General features: G+C 37.1%; 1 non-coding gene and 1 pseudogene across 1 annotated transcript; both read right to left on the bottom strand.

Moving 5' to 3' along the window:
• Nucleotides 1-461: 461 nt before the first annotated feature.
• Nucleotides 462-2,029, bottom strand: LOC147003957 (nucleosome assembly protein 1-like 1; annotated as a pseudogene).
• A 7,316-nt stretch (nucleotides 2,030-9,345) lies between these two features.
• On the bottom strand, nucleotides 9,346-9,482 carry LOC115030366 (small nucleolar RNA SNORA17). The gene has a single exon (XR_003835942.1). It is a non-coding gene; the product is annotated as a small nucleolar RNA SNORA17 (small nucleolar RNA).
• Between the last annotated feature and the right edge of the window lie 4,251 nt (nucleotides 9,483-13,733).

Genomic DNA, 13,733 nt, shown 5'->3' with positions numbered 1-13,733 from the left:
GTTTGATTTTACTGGAAATTCTTAACCACAATTTTCCTTCCTCAAATGATGTCATGGTGCCTTGTGCATCCCTCTAACAACATAAGGAAAAACAGAGCTATTGCAGGCGGACTTCAACCTGTTCTACCAGTTGAAAACAACTTTAGGAAAGAAACAGTTACTCCAAGTATGTTCAACAGTTGGTTTTCATAATTGTATTCCAATGGCTATATAATGAAAATACTCCAGAAGAACCAAACTGCAGCAATAAACGGACATGCATTACAAAGGATGTATGCATTAACTTATCTGACAGAGCTAGAGCTAGGATACTAGGTAGAACAAACTGGTCTTTCAAAGATCAATTTCTTTTCCCTTAAAAACTTACTGATTCTACCAAGAAAATACAAAACCATAAGGCTGTAAGTAAATGAGTCATGCTTAGGCTATTATGGGAAGCCGTCCTCAAGGCCAGTCACTGCTTACTGCTGCTTGCACTTGGCTGGGATTTGATCGTTCTTTGGGTCATAGTCTGGATCATTTTCCTCATCTCCTTCTTCTTCTCCTTCCTCACCAGTTTCTTCACCTTCTTCATCATAATCATCGTCATTGTCCTCAATAGCTTCTCCAGTGAAGTATAACACTGATCTTGGGATCAGTGTTGAAACCTGACCAATTTCAAAGTCTGCAGCTAGTATCTCCTCAGCATCCTCATCCAGATTGCCATTCTCAGGAATTTCAGGTGGAGCAAAAAAATGAAAGAATGAATCATTGGAAACTGTTTTAGTCACAATACAAACTGTCCCATTCCCCCTGTGTTTCTGCTTCTTCTTAATGGTTTTCAGAGTAACATTCTTTCCTTTTTTCCAATGTATCTGGCACCCTGCACAACCCATAATCTCTCGTCCATCAAAAGAAAAGGGATCAGAATCATCTGGTTCTGACCTCATCCTGTAAGTCTTTGTTAACACTTCATTTGTAAAATATTCATTGGGTTCAAAGTGAAATTCTAAGATAAAACTCATAGGCTGGCCAGCATCCACAGACTTCACTTTAATATCTTTCAAGTGCTTCAGAATAGGTTCATCATGTTCCTGACCCATATTACTGACCAAATCAACATTCTTAAAAACTGTCAACCAAAATTGAGGAATTCTTTTAGGGTCTTCTTTTTCTTCATCTTTTTTCTCATCTTCAATCTTGCCCTTTTCTTTCATTTCCTCCGAAACTTCATTCTCCTTATCTCGTTTCCACTCACATTCTTATTCTGTATGTTCATAGATTGCATTAATGATCTCAAATTGCTTATCAAATAAAGACTAATAGATAACAGCATACTTTCTCTTGAGATCACGAACTTCCTGGTAAAATTTGGCTTCTAACTGTGTCCATTTAACTTGAAAATTCTTGAGAGCATTCAACTCATCTTTTGACTACCTTAGTAAGCTTTCAATGTATCCTGTTGGTGTGTCTACCAGACCATCAAGTCTTTCCTAAACTGCTGGAAGAATCTGAGATTTTACATGATCTGAACAGTTAGCTGACATGCTTTGATTTTTGTTTCTTCACCAGTTTCTTCTTCTTCTTCTTCTTCTTCTTCTTCTTCTTCTTCTTCTTCTTCTTCTTCTTCTTCTTCTTCTTCTTCTTCTCCTTCTCCTTCTCCTTCTCCTCCTTCTCCTTCTCCTCCTTCTCCTCCTTCCTCTTCTTCCTCTTCCTCTTCTTCCTCTTCCTCTTCTTCCTCTTCTTCTTCCTCTTCCTCTTCTTCCTCTTCTTCCTCTTCTTCCTCTTCTTCCTCTTCTTCCTCTTCTTCCTCTTCTTCCTCTTCTTCCTCTTCTTCCTCTTCTTCCTCTTCCTCTTCCTCTTCCTCTTCCTCTTCCTCTTCCTCTTCCTCTTCCTCTTCCTCTTCCTCTTCCTCTTCCTCTTCCTCTTCTTCTTCTTCTTCTTCTTCTTCTTCTTCTTCTTCTTCTTCTTCTTCTTCTTCTTCTTCCAAATCTTGATCAAGTTCAGACTGTTCTTTGTTGTCAAAGCCTGGCATCTTGAAAGAATTCCAAATATCGTTCCCGGAGGCTCTGACACTGAGCTGGGCAGCTGGAACTACGCAGGCAGTGACTCAAGACACCAGTGGCGTAGCTGAGGCAGTGGCTGGATGCAGAAAAAAAAAAGCCCTCCTTAGCTTTCTTTTTTAGTTTTTTATATTTTTTATTAGATATTTTCTTCATTTACATTCCAAATGCTATCCCCAAAGCCCCCTATACCCTCCCCATCCCCTGCTCCTCAACCCATCCACTCCTGTTTCCTGGCCCTGGCATTCCCCTGTACTGGGGCATATGTTCTTCCCAATACCAAGGACCTCTTCTCCCAATAATAGCCATCTAGGCCATCCTCTCCTACATATGCAGCTAGAGACACAACTCTGTGAGGGAGTACTGGTTAGTTCATATCGTTGTTCCTTCTATAGGGTTGCAGACCCCTTTAGCTCCTTAGATACTTTCTCTAGCTCCTTCATTAGGACACAGGACCCCTAATGAAGGAACTAGAGAAGGAGCTAAAGGGGTCTGCAACCCTCCTTAGCTTTCTTACTTTCATTTCTGTTAGCATATGAGCTTCACCACTGTAGTAATCTCGCAACTGTAGAACAACCAAAACAAAACAGAGTGAAACAGAACAAAATAAACCAAAAATAACCCTCAAATCTCAAGAAATATAAAAGATCATGCTTAACCACTATGAAGAGTCCCAGTTGTCATTATAAAAACAAAACTCACACATCAAATTCTATAACTGATCTTTTCCTCTCTAGCCAAGTATGAATAACTTTGACCTGGGAACACACATGTATGTTATACCTAATCCTATTTTTCTACTTGCTAACACTTTGATGAACATTTTCTAATAATAGAACAAAGAAATTCATGAACTGAACCATTTTTCAATTCATCAGTTGAAAAATAACAAGAATATTACATTTAGGTGGTAAAGTCATTGCTGTAGTCTTCAGACACACTCTAAAAACATTCTTACTTCATCGTGTGATTAAGGTAGCCTATTGTTTGCTAATGAAACCCCTTCCCTGCTAGTCACAAGTGCATCAGGTCAGAAAGAGTAGTGGGTAAGTAAGAATGCTTGTTACGGTTTCTAAAGTTTGCCCAAGATAAACAGTAATTAGTCTCTGGAATAATATGAATTCAGAACTCTAAGTGATACATGTTGTTGTGACTGAGGTCTTATATCTTCACCTACTATATATGCTCCTTTGATACGTAAATAAGCATAGTTAAGACTGTTAATTCTTTTTTTTTAAATTAATTAAAAATAGTCATGATTAGGAAATATATTCTTTTCAGTACCATCAACACACACTTTCATAGGAAGTTATAATCCAAAACATTTATGAGGCAATGGGGCACTCACAAAAATGGACCTATCATGACAGCAGTCTGACAGATCCAACAAGCAGCTGAGTCAGAGGCACATATTTGCACCCAACCAGTGGACAGAAGCACCTGTCCCCTGTTGTTGAAATAGGGAAGGCTGAAAGAAGCTGAAGAGAAGGGTGATCCTGTAGGAGGACCAGCAGTCTCAATTAATCTGGACCCCTGAGATCTCTCAAACACTAGACCACCAAACAGGCAGAACACACCAACTGTTATGAGGCCCCCAACAGTAGAGGACTGCCGGGTATTTGTTCATTCAGAGATGATGCACCTAATCCTAATGAGATTGGAGGTTCCAGGGAGTTTAGAAGTCAGGTGGAATTGGGGGTGTGTAGATCCATGTGAAGACAGGGTGTGGGGAGGAGTTATGGGATGTGGAAGAGGCAGAGGATGGAGGAGGGTGGCAAGAATAAAATATGTAGTATAAAAAAATAAACTAATTAAAATGAAAAATTCCTTATGTTTTTTTACAAAACAAACTAAAGGCTTGAGAAGAAATAGAAAACATTAAGGATGGAACATCTAGAGACTGCCATATCCAGGGATCCATCCCATAATTAGCCTCCAAACGATGACACCATTGCATATACAAGCAAGATTTTGCTGAAAGGACCCTGATATAGCTGTCTCTTGTGAGACTAGGCCGGGGCCTAGCAAACACAGAAGTGGATGCTCACAGTCAGCTATTGGATGGATCACAGGGCCCCCAATGGAGGAGCCAGAGAACGTATCCAAGGAGCTATAGATCTGCAACCCTATAGGTGCAACAACATTTATGAAATAACCAGTACCCCGGAGCTCTTGACTCTAGCTGCATATGTATGAAAAGATGGCCTAGTAGGCCATCACTGGAAAGAGAGGCGCATTGAACATGCAAACTTTATATGCCCCAGTACAGGGGAACGCCAGGGCCAAAAAGTGGGAATGGGTGGGTAGGGAAGTGGGGGGGAGGGTATGGGGGACTTTTGGGATAGCATTGGAAATGTAATTGAGGAAATTACGTAAAAAAAAAAGAAAGAAATAGAAAACATTGGTCTCCTCCAGAGTATTACTATTTAGATTCTCACCTCTCCTGATAGCAAAAACGTAATAGGAATATTTAATTCAAGAGTTTTCATTCAGGTCCGAAGTGTGTCCCAGGCTTGTGCATGAATTCCTCTTCCTCAGGTGATATTGCTTTTGGAGTCTGTGGCTTCTGAAGGAAGATGACTTAGTTAGACTGTATAACCCTGAGTACCTAGACCTGAAGGTTTATTGTGTCCTCAAACTCTAGTTCACTCTTGCCTCCTGTCTGTCACAGGGTCAGAAGCTTTGTACAACTACCGAGTTATTGCCACTTGATGCTTATATTGGAGAAATGGAGAGTGCAATCATTTGGGGGTCAAGAAGGTCTCCTTCAAGTTCTCATTGTTATGTCTGTAAGGCCAGATAGTATATGACATCTTTGAAATCCATGTAGATAGTTTCTGAATGCAATGGGTATATTTCTGATAATGAAATAAAGAATATAACAGATTTTCTAGGAAGAACGAGATGCCAAGATAATTGAACTTGATGGAAAGTGTAGGAAGAATATGAAGGCAACCCAAGACAGAAAACATAGCTAGAGAGGACAAAGATCATAGATTTATGACTGTACAAGTTTGTGTGATTTTATGTTAACGCCATCATTTTCTGCACAATAGATATAGTGACACATGATTTGATCTTTCCACTCTTGGTTATCGTCTTGCTTTCAGACACTTGTTGCTTGGGATTTTTTATATGTCCTTTTAGAAGTGGCAATCTTTTCCATGTTCCATTGTCAGTTGGAAGCTCATTTCTGCCTTTTCTTTTCTTTCTTCCTTTTTGAGACATGATCTCTATATTTAGCACATACTAGATTCACACAGAATATACTAAATAAGTATCATGAGATCCACGTTATCAACATTTAATTCAACAATCAGCTCCTCTTTGTGCAGATTTCACATGATCTTATTGATAAAATTATTTATTATGTTTTACAGGGGGAGTTTGACTTCACATTTACAAATTCAGGAGATTTAAGGACTAACAGAGTCATAAATTGACTCAATTTATTTTTCATTTTAAGATGAGGTTGAGCAATTGGAATCTAGAGAAGTAGTGTTATAGTTGAACTTATAGTGTTTTCCCAAGTGTCTGTGTTCAAAACTCAATCCTTAGTACATTTATATACCATTAGAGAACATTAGGAAGTGGCAGAAAATGAGAGACTGCAACTAGTTAGGAACAAAAGTAACTGCAGAGTGTCTCTGGAGAAAAGTATTTTGTTGTTGTTTTGTTTTATTTATTTTTTGTTTTTTGTATTTTCTGTTTTGTTTGTTTTGTCCTTACCACTTGACCCATAGTACTAGAGGTCACTCTATATTTCTTTTATTCTTTGAACAAAGCTTCTCCACTTCATGTACCCTCCAGCACTGTGCTCTATTTCAGTCCAGGCCCAGAAACATTGGAGTCATGATGTGTAAGCATCTGTGATTCTGTAAAACAAGACAAACATATCCTCTTCTAAATTTTATTTTTCCAGATTTCTCCTCACAGTTATTCACACCTTAAACAAGATTTTATAGACAAGAGCAATGGTGTAACTCTCTCATCTTAAATAAAGCTCTTTTCAGAATGGCATCAACTGATAAGAATTTTAGAAATGCACAGAGAAGTCAAACTATGTTTTCCATTATGTTTCTGTGACTACTAAATTCCAATATCTTCAAAACTGATGAAAAATATTTTCCTTACAGTTCTGAAAGTGCTCTCTTCTAAACTAAACTCATAGATGAGGAATTCTGTGGGCATTCTCTATACTCCAGGAATTAGAGTCTAATGCTAACATTTTTTTCTTCCAGGAAACTACCACATTATCCTGAAAAATTGGCACTATCGCCCTCAATTATCTTTTCCACTGTAACAACCAGTCTGTATAGCTCAACTCCCTCTCTCCCTACTAGAAAAACACATGTGATTATATTGATCTCACCCATATATTTCATAAGGTCCATAGCCTCTCATATTAATAACTTAAATATACCTGATGTATCCTTTTTGCATGACAATTTCAGTTAAAACGTTCTAGAGCCTAGTTTTGGATAGTTATGGGAAAGTTCGGTGACATTCATTATTCCTGAACTGTTAGCTACTATTCTCTCCTTAAAATGCTATCTTTATGAAGTCTCAAAAAAACTCAGAGGAACTATTAATTAATGAAGAGATTAGGAATACACACAAATCTCAAGGTGTATTTACTCAATAAGTATTAGAGATTTCTAAGAAGTATTTGAATGCTTTTAGAAGGACTTTAGAATGCTTGCTAGTGTACAATCAACACATACTTTCAGAGGAATCTATAATCCAAAGCTAAAACAATTTATTACTTCATGCAATCTAACCCCACTGATTTTATAGATTTTTATAAAAGTTGAAAATTTCTGGATATCCCTTCATATTTGCACATATCATAAAAGGAGTTGCAGTAAGAATTTCAAACCCCGACACCCTGCAAAATAATGATTGTCTTGTTGTTTTAAGTAGAGAAGAACTGCCATCCTCCTACTAACATCTACTAAAAGTGTCCTGAGTGAAACTTCCTCAGATCCTGGGGTTATCATGTGAGAACTCAGAAATGTCTTCCAAGTCTCTAAAATCAAAGAGTCACAGACACATGTGTTAGATATCAGCAGAAAGAGAGTGTAGGGAAGAGGCAGCCTTACTATCAATCCATCTCAAAGCTGCTGCATGGTACTCCTGGTGGGGTGGTGCTCTGTGTATTGAAGAAGCTGCCTTATAACCAGGTGCTTTTTCTCTCCTATCACTCTATTACAGGCAACTAGATAATCAGCATGTTCAGAGTTATGCTACAACATCATGGGGCCTTGCATATTTAGTTTCTGAAAGATCCAACACATTCCCTGAATTCAGGACAAAGTTTTTAAGACTGAATTGAGTGTACTTTTAATGATGAGTAAGGGTGGATGGTCATAATAAAGACATAGATGTATGATTTGTGGTATTCAGTATTTGTGTTAAAAGGAAGAAGAAACATTTATTCATCATAGCTTATTTGGAGACTGGGACCTACATGCAGATAGTGAGGCTGCTGAGTAAATCAGGATAATTCCTTCAGTTACCAACCAAGAACAAACTGTGAAAATAGAAGTGTTTTGTTTAGTACTTAATTCTATCATAACAAGTCAAAGGTTTATGCTGAGAAACTGTGGGAAATAGTATTAAATGGCAGAAAAAAGTAAAGCAAAATATGTAGGCACCCAAACTGAGCAAAAGTTGTACCCATTTAGTGTGTAAGTAAGAAAGTACCTCCATCTTCACATGGAATCAGAACTTCAAGTGACACAAGTTCTTGAGATCAATGTGATATATGTGCACGTCCTACGTATTTCCTCTCTTTGAACTGTAGTTAGCAAAAGCTGTAGAACCTTATGTTTTTAATTCAGTGAAAATGTTTATGATAAATTCTCCTTTTAATTTCAAGAAATGTCTACTCCAAACACTTCACAAGGGAAGACATGATATTTTTTTAGACAACCAAAGTTATTCCAGTGAGTTAAAGATCTAATAGTTTTTTCTTTGTTGTATATTCCCTGACAGCAGGGGATTCTTCTATATTATCTTAGTATGTCTTTGAAATATATTATTTAAAATAGAGACTACCTACAATAGAAAGAACATCTATAATTATAAATCTTTGAAAAGAAATTCATTTTCTGGAGACATTCAAGTAGTTTGACCTCAGGCATCTGAGGACACTGGCCTTGAGCTAAGTGCTGACATGAGTAAGTCTTGCACCTGTTCCCAGCAATAACTGGTTCCCAATGATTTGCATGCTTTCACTTCACTGCCTTAGGGACTTCTTCATATACCAGTCACACATGTACGGTACCATTGTCATTGTAGTCAGGACTCAGCAAAGACATGAGGACCCCTGCTCAGTTTCTTGGGATCGTGTTGCTCTGGTTTCCAGGTAAAATGAACTAAAATGGGAATGTCACTGTGATTAGTGTTGATTGGCATTTGGGAGGTTTTATCTTTTATAATGCTTACCTATGTAGATATTCATTATGTCTCCATTCCTAGGTATCAGATGTGACATCAAGATGACCCAGTCTCCATCCTCCATGTATGCATCTCTGGGAGAGAGAGTCACTATCACTTGCAAGGCGAGTCAGAACATTAATAGCTATTTAAGCTGGTACCAACAGAATCCAGGGAAATCTCCTAAGACCCTGATCTATGGTGCAAACAGCTTGGTAGATGGGGTCCCATCAAGGTTCAGTGGCAGTGGATCTGGGCAAGATTATTCTCTCACCATCAGCAGCCTGAAGTATGAAGATACGGGAATTTATTATTGTCTACAGTATGATGAGTTTCCTCCCACAGTGATACAAGTCATAACATAAACCCCCATGGAAGCAGAAGTGAGAGGCTAGGCTGCCTCAGCTGCTCCTCCTAATGAGTCACCCACTGGTATTGTTTCCTAGATGTCACAGAACTTTTAACAAAGCTCATGCAGAGTCATTTGTTTTGGTAGAAAACGCTAAATTTTACTTTTTATATCCTATCTTTCCTTTTCTTTATCTCCAGCACCGGTCTCTCTAAGAGTCTGGGGTCATGCCAGATGTCTTCTTAGGTGTGCTATTTTCTTCTGTCTCAGACTGGTAGTATTATCAGACCAGCTCCCTGTCTGTGTCTCATGGTACTTGTCTGGTGGTCATCTCGGGATTGTTTCCCACCTTATCCACCTGAACAACCCATTGAAAGTATTGTCTGTCTCAGGCTCACTCCTGCCCATGACCCTGGTTATAGGCAGGGTTCTTTTAGTCTGCTTCCCAATTCTAGAAGACTATCTTCCCTTGCCTCATGCCATTTAGTCTGTCTTAGACTTACTTATTTCAGGAATGTTATGCTACTAATCATTCAGATGATCATAGGTCAGGACATTGAGTTGAGCTAGACACATACTCTCTCTTCTCTTCTTCCTACTAACACTGGCATAACACAAAAGGCACACCTGCAATGCCTCTGGGAGGCAGGAGTGCACCACAATCATGATCACTCTAATTTCGTACAACAGAGAAGAATAAAGTCAGAACACATAATGCCACATTTATAGGGTACCAATTTTCCTAGTTATGCGGTCCTTTGACTATTTACATAAATTCAAACCTGAGTTTACCAATGTTTGAAACTCTTTCAGGAATATTACCTGCATTACATTGATTTTATTAACAAACTGCAGATGATATCCATTTAAATCTCATTTATGTGACTGGAGAGAAAGCCCAGTGGTAAAGAGCATTTGTATCTTGAAAGTGATGTGAGTTTGATTCTCAGCACCCAGTAGGTGAACGACAGCTATCTACAAGCACACACATATAAAAGATAAACTCATACTCCAGAATAGTGTGTCTGATACCATTACAGATGGTTGTGAGTCATAATATGGATTCGGGGAATTAAACTCAGACCCTCTGGATCAGCAGTCAGTGCTCTTAACCACCCCACAGCTGTCTTAGTTTCAGTTTCCATGGACCCAGGACCATCTTCTGTCCTTTGATGATACATGTATATAATGTTGTTAGGGACATGCAAACAATACATACATTCACTTTTATAAAAATCAGTTCATGGGGGAGTGGGTGGGTAGGGGAGTGGGGGGTGGGTATGGGGGACTTTTGGGATAGCATTGGAAATGTAAAGGAGGAAAATACCTAATAAAAAATTTTTTAAAAAAGGAAAAAAATCAGTTCACAGTATCCACACAGATATATGTTCTATTCACTTGTATGCCTTTTAAGACACAGGAGCTATTCTTCTATCCTCAATGTATGTTAAGATTTTACTGTAGTTACTTTCAAATGTCTATGTTTACCTACCTTGATTTATGAATTTGCATATTAATATCATTAGCAAACATTTTATTTCATTGATTTCATTGCTCATTTCTTACTGCATTTCTTGTATCTGTGCTATTGTTTTAGATACAAATGGAAAATTAGACATTTTGGTCTTTTGTATAATCTGAGGTATAAATTCTCAATATTTCTCCACTGAGTTTTATATTTGTCTGAGCTTTATAAACAACACATGACAGTAAGTTATTTTGGTGACTATGCTTCCTTCTTTGAAGATATATTTTAAAAACTTACTGACACCCATAAGACAGTATAGAGATAATTACATAATTCTTTTCATTAATTATCAATAGGATGAACTGGGGATAGAGTGCATAGTGGAAAAGAGGCTATTGTCTTGGAGAATACTTTGAACTATATCAGGATGCTTCCCAAGAGGGAAAGAAAGTGGTGAATGTAGAGAATCAAGAGGGCAAGAATTGGCTGGGAAACACGAGGAACAGACAAAAAATAAAACTTACTTTATTCACTTCCTCTATGTCCCTGTCTCAACTTACAACCCAATTAAACAAATGTGTTAGAATGTTTTTAATAAAATAACAAAATTTCTTTATACTTTCAAAAGTTTGAGTGCTGACACCCTCTAAAATGTAAGGGGAAACATTTTGTCTCCACTTACTGTATGCAGACATTGTCTTCCTTCACCATAACAGCTAGAAGATCAAACCATGAACCTGTTCTCCTGCCAATGTTTACATCTCATTCAATATTTGCTATCTTTATTCTTCAGAAAATTTTTAATTTTTGAAGAAATTACAACAGGAAGCAATGATAACATTTCCTTAAAATCTCTTAACATCAATGGACTCAATTCCCCAATAAAAATACATAGAGTAACAGACTGGATACATAAACAGAACCCAAACACACCTCGGTGACAAAGACATACACTGCCACAGAGTAAAAGAATGAAAAAATTTTTCCAAGCAAATGGTCCCAAGAAAAAAGCTGGAGTTACAATACTAATATCAAATAAACTCAGCACTCAACCACAGGTTATAAAAAAATTTAAGAAAGGGCACTTCATACACATCAAATGAAAAATCTATCTAGATGAATTCTCAATTGTGAACATTTATGCTCCAAATGCAAGGGCACCCATATTCATAAAAGAAACTTTATTAAAATTCAAAGAACTAATTGCACCTCACACTATAATAGTGGAAGACTTCAACATCCCACTCTCAGCAATGGACAGATCATGGAAACAGAAACTAAAGAGAGACACATTGAAACTAACAGAAGTTAATGGTTTTAACAGATATCTATAAAAAGTTTCATCCTAAAACAAAAGAATATACCTTCTTCACATCACCTCCTGGTATCTTCTTCAAAATTGATCATATAATCGGTCACAAAACAGGCCTCAAGAGATACAAGAAGACCGAAATAATCCCAGACATCCATTCAAATCACCATGGATGAATGCTGGTCTTCAATTAAAAACAAAAAACAAAAAACAATGGGAAGCCCACATACACATGGAAACTGAAAATTACTCTACTCAATGATAACTCAGTCAAGGAAGAAATAAAGAAAAAACTTAAAGACTTTTTAGAATTTAATGAAAATGAAGGCACAAAATGCACAAATGCAGAGGACATTATGAGAGCAGTGCTATGTAGAAAACTCATAGCTCTCATTCATTTCCTCCAAAAAGAAACTTGAGAGACCATACACTAGCAGTTTGACAGAACATCTGAAAGCTCTAGAACAAAAAGAGGCAAATACACCCAAGAAGAGTAGAATGCAGGATATAATCAAACTCAGAGCTGAAGTCAACCAAGTAGAAACAAAACCAACTACACAAAGAATCAACAAAATCAGAAGTTGGGTTTTTTTTTTTTTGAGAAAGTCAAGAAGATAGACAAAATAATAGCCATACTAGCCACAGGGCACAGAGATAATAGCTAAATTAACAAAATCAGAAATGAAAAAAGAAACATAACAGAAAATGAGGTAATTCAAAAAATCATCAGATTCGACTACAAAAGTCTATATTCAACAAAACTGGAAAATGTGGATGAAATGGACAATTTTCTAGACAGATTTAAGGAACAAAAGTTAAATCCAGATCAGAAAAACAAATTAAACAATCCCATATCTTATAAAGAAATAGCAGCAATCATTAACAGTATGCCCCCCCCCCCACACACACACACACAAAAGACCAGGACCAGATGGGTTTCATTCAAAATTCTATCACACCTTCCAAGAAGACCTAATACCAATACTCTTCAAACTATTGTACAAAATAGAAAGAGAAGGAACACTTCTAAATTTTTTCTTTGAAACCACAATTACACTTTTATCTAAACCATACAGAGACACAACAAAAGAGAACTTCAGAACAATTTCATTTATGAATATAATGCAAATATACTCAATAAAATTTTTGTAAACTGAATTCATGAACACATCAAAACGATCATCCATAATCGACATGCAGGCTTCATCCCAGAAATGCAGGAATGGTTCTATATAAGGAAATTCTTCAACATAATCCACTATAAACAAACTCAATGAAAAAAAAATCCAGGATCATCTCATTAGAGGCAGAGAAATCATTGAACAAAACTCATCACCCCTTCATGCTAAAAATCCTAGAAAGAACAGGAATTCAAATCCCATACCGAAACATAATAAACACAATATACAACAAGCCAGTAGGCAACATCAAAATAAATGGAGATACATTTGAAGAAATCCCACTAAATCAGGGATCAGACAAGGCTGTGCACTCTTGACCTACCTATTAAATATAATACTTGAAGTTCTAGTCAGAGCAATTAGATAACAAAAGGAGGTCAAAGGGATACAAACTGGAAAGGAAGAAGTCAAAATATCACTATTTGTAGATGATATCATAATAAACTTAAGTGACCCCAAAAATTCCACCAAACAACTCCTACACCTGATAAACAACTTCAGCCAAGTTGCTGGATATAAAATTAACTCAACAAATCAGTAGCCTTCGTCTACTGAAAGGATAAACCGGCTGAGAAAACAATTAGCGAAATGACTTCCTTCACAATAGTCACAAATAATTTAAAATATGTTTATGTGACTGTCACCAGAGAAGCAAAAAAAAATCTGTAAGACAAGAACTTCAAGTCTCTGAAGAAAGAAACTGAAGATCTCAGAAGAAGGAAAGATTCTCCCATGCTCATGGGTTGGCAGGACTAATATATTACAAATGGCCATCTTGCTGAAAGCAATTTACAGATTCAATGCAATCCCCATAAAAATTCCAACTTAACTCTTCATAGAGTTAGAGCAATTTGTAAATTCATTTGAAATAACAAAAAAAAACCCAGGATAGTGAAAACTATTCTCAACACTAAAAGAACACCTGGGGGAATCACCATCC

Source organism: Mus caroli, unplaced genomic scaffold (assembly GCF_978045245.1).
Source record: "Mus caroli unplaced genomic scaffold, Mus_caroli_1 scaffold_7, whole genome shotgun sequence".
In the NCBI taxonomy this organism is placed as follows: domain Eukaryota; kingdom Metazoa; phylum Chordata; class Mammalia; order Rodentia; family Muridae; genus Mus; species Mus caroli.
This window is presented reverse-complemented; position numbering and strand designations above follow the sequence as displayed.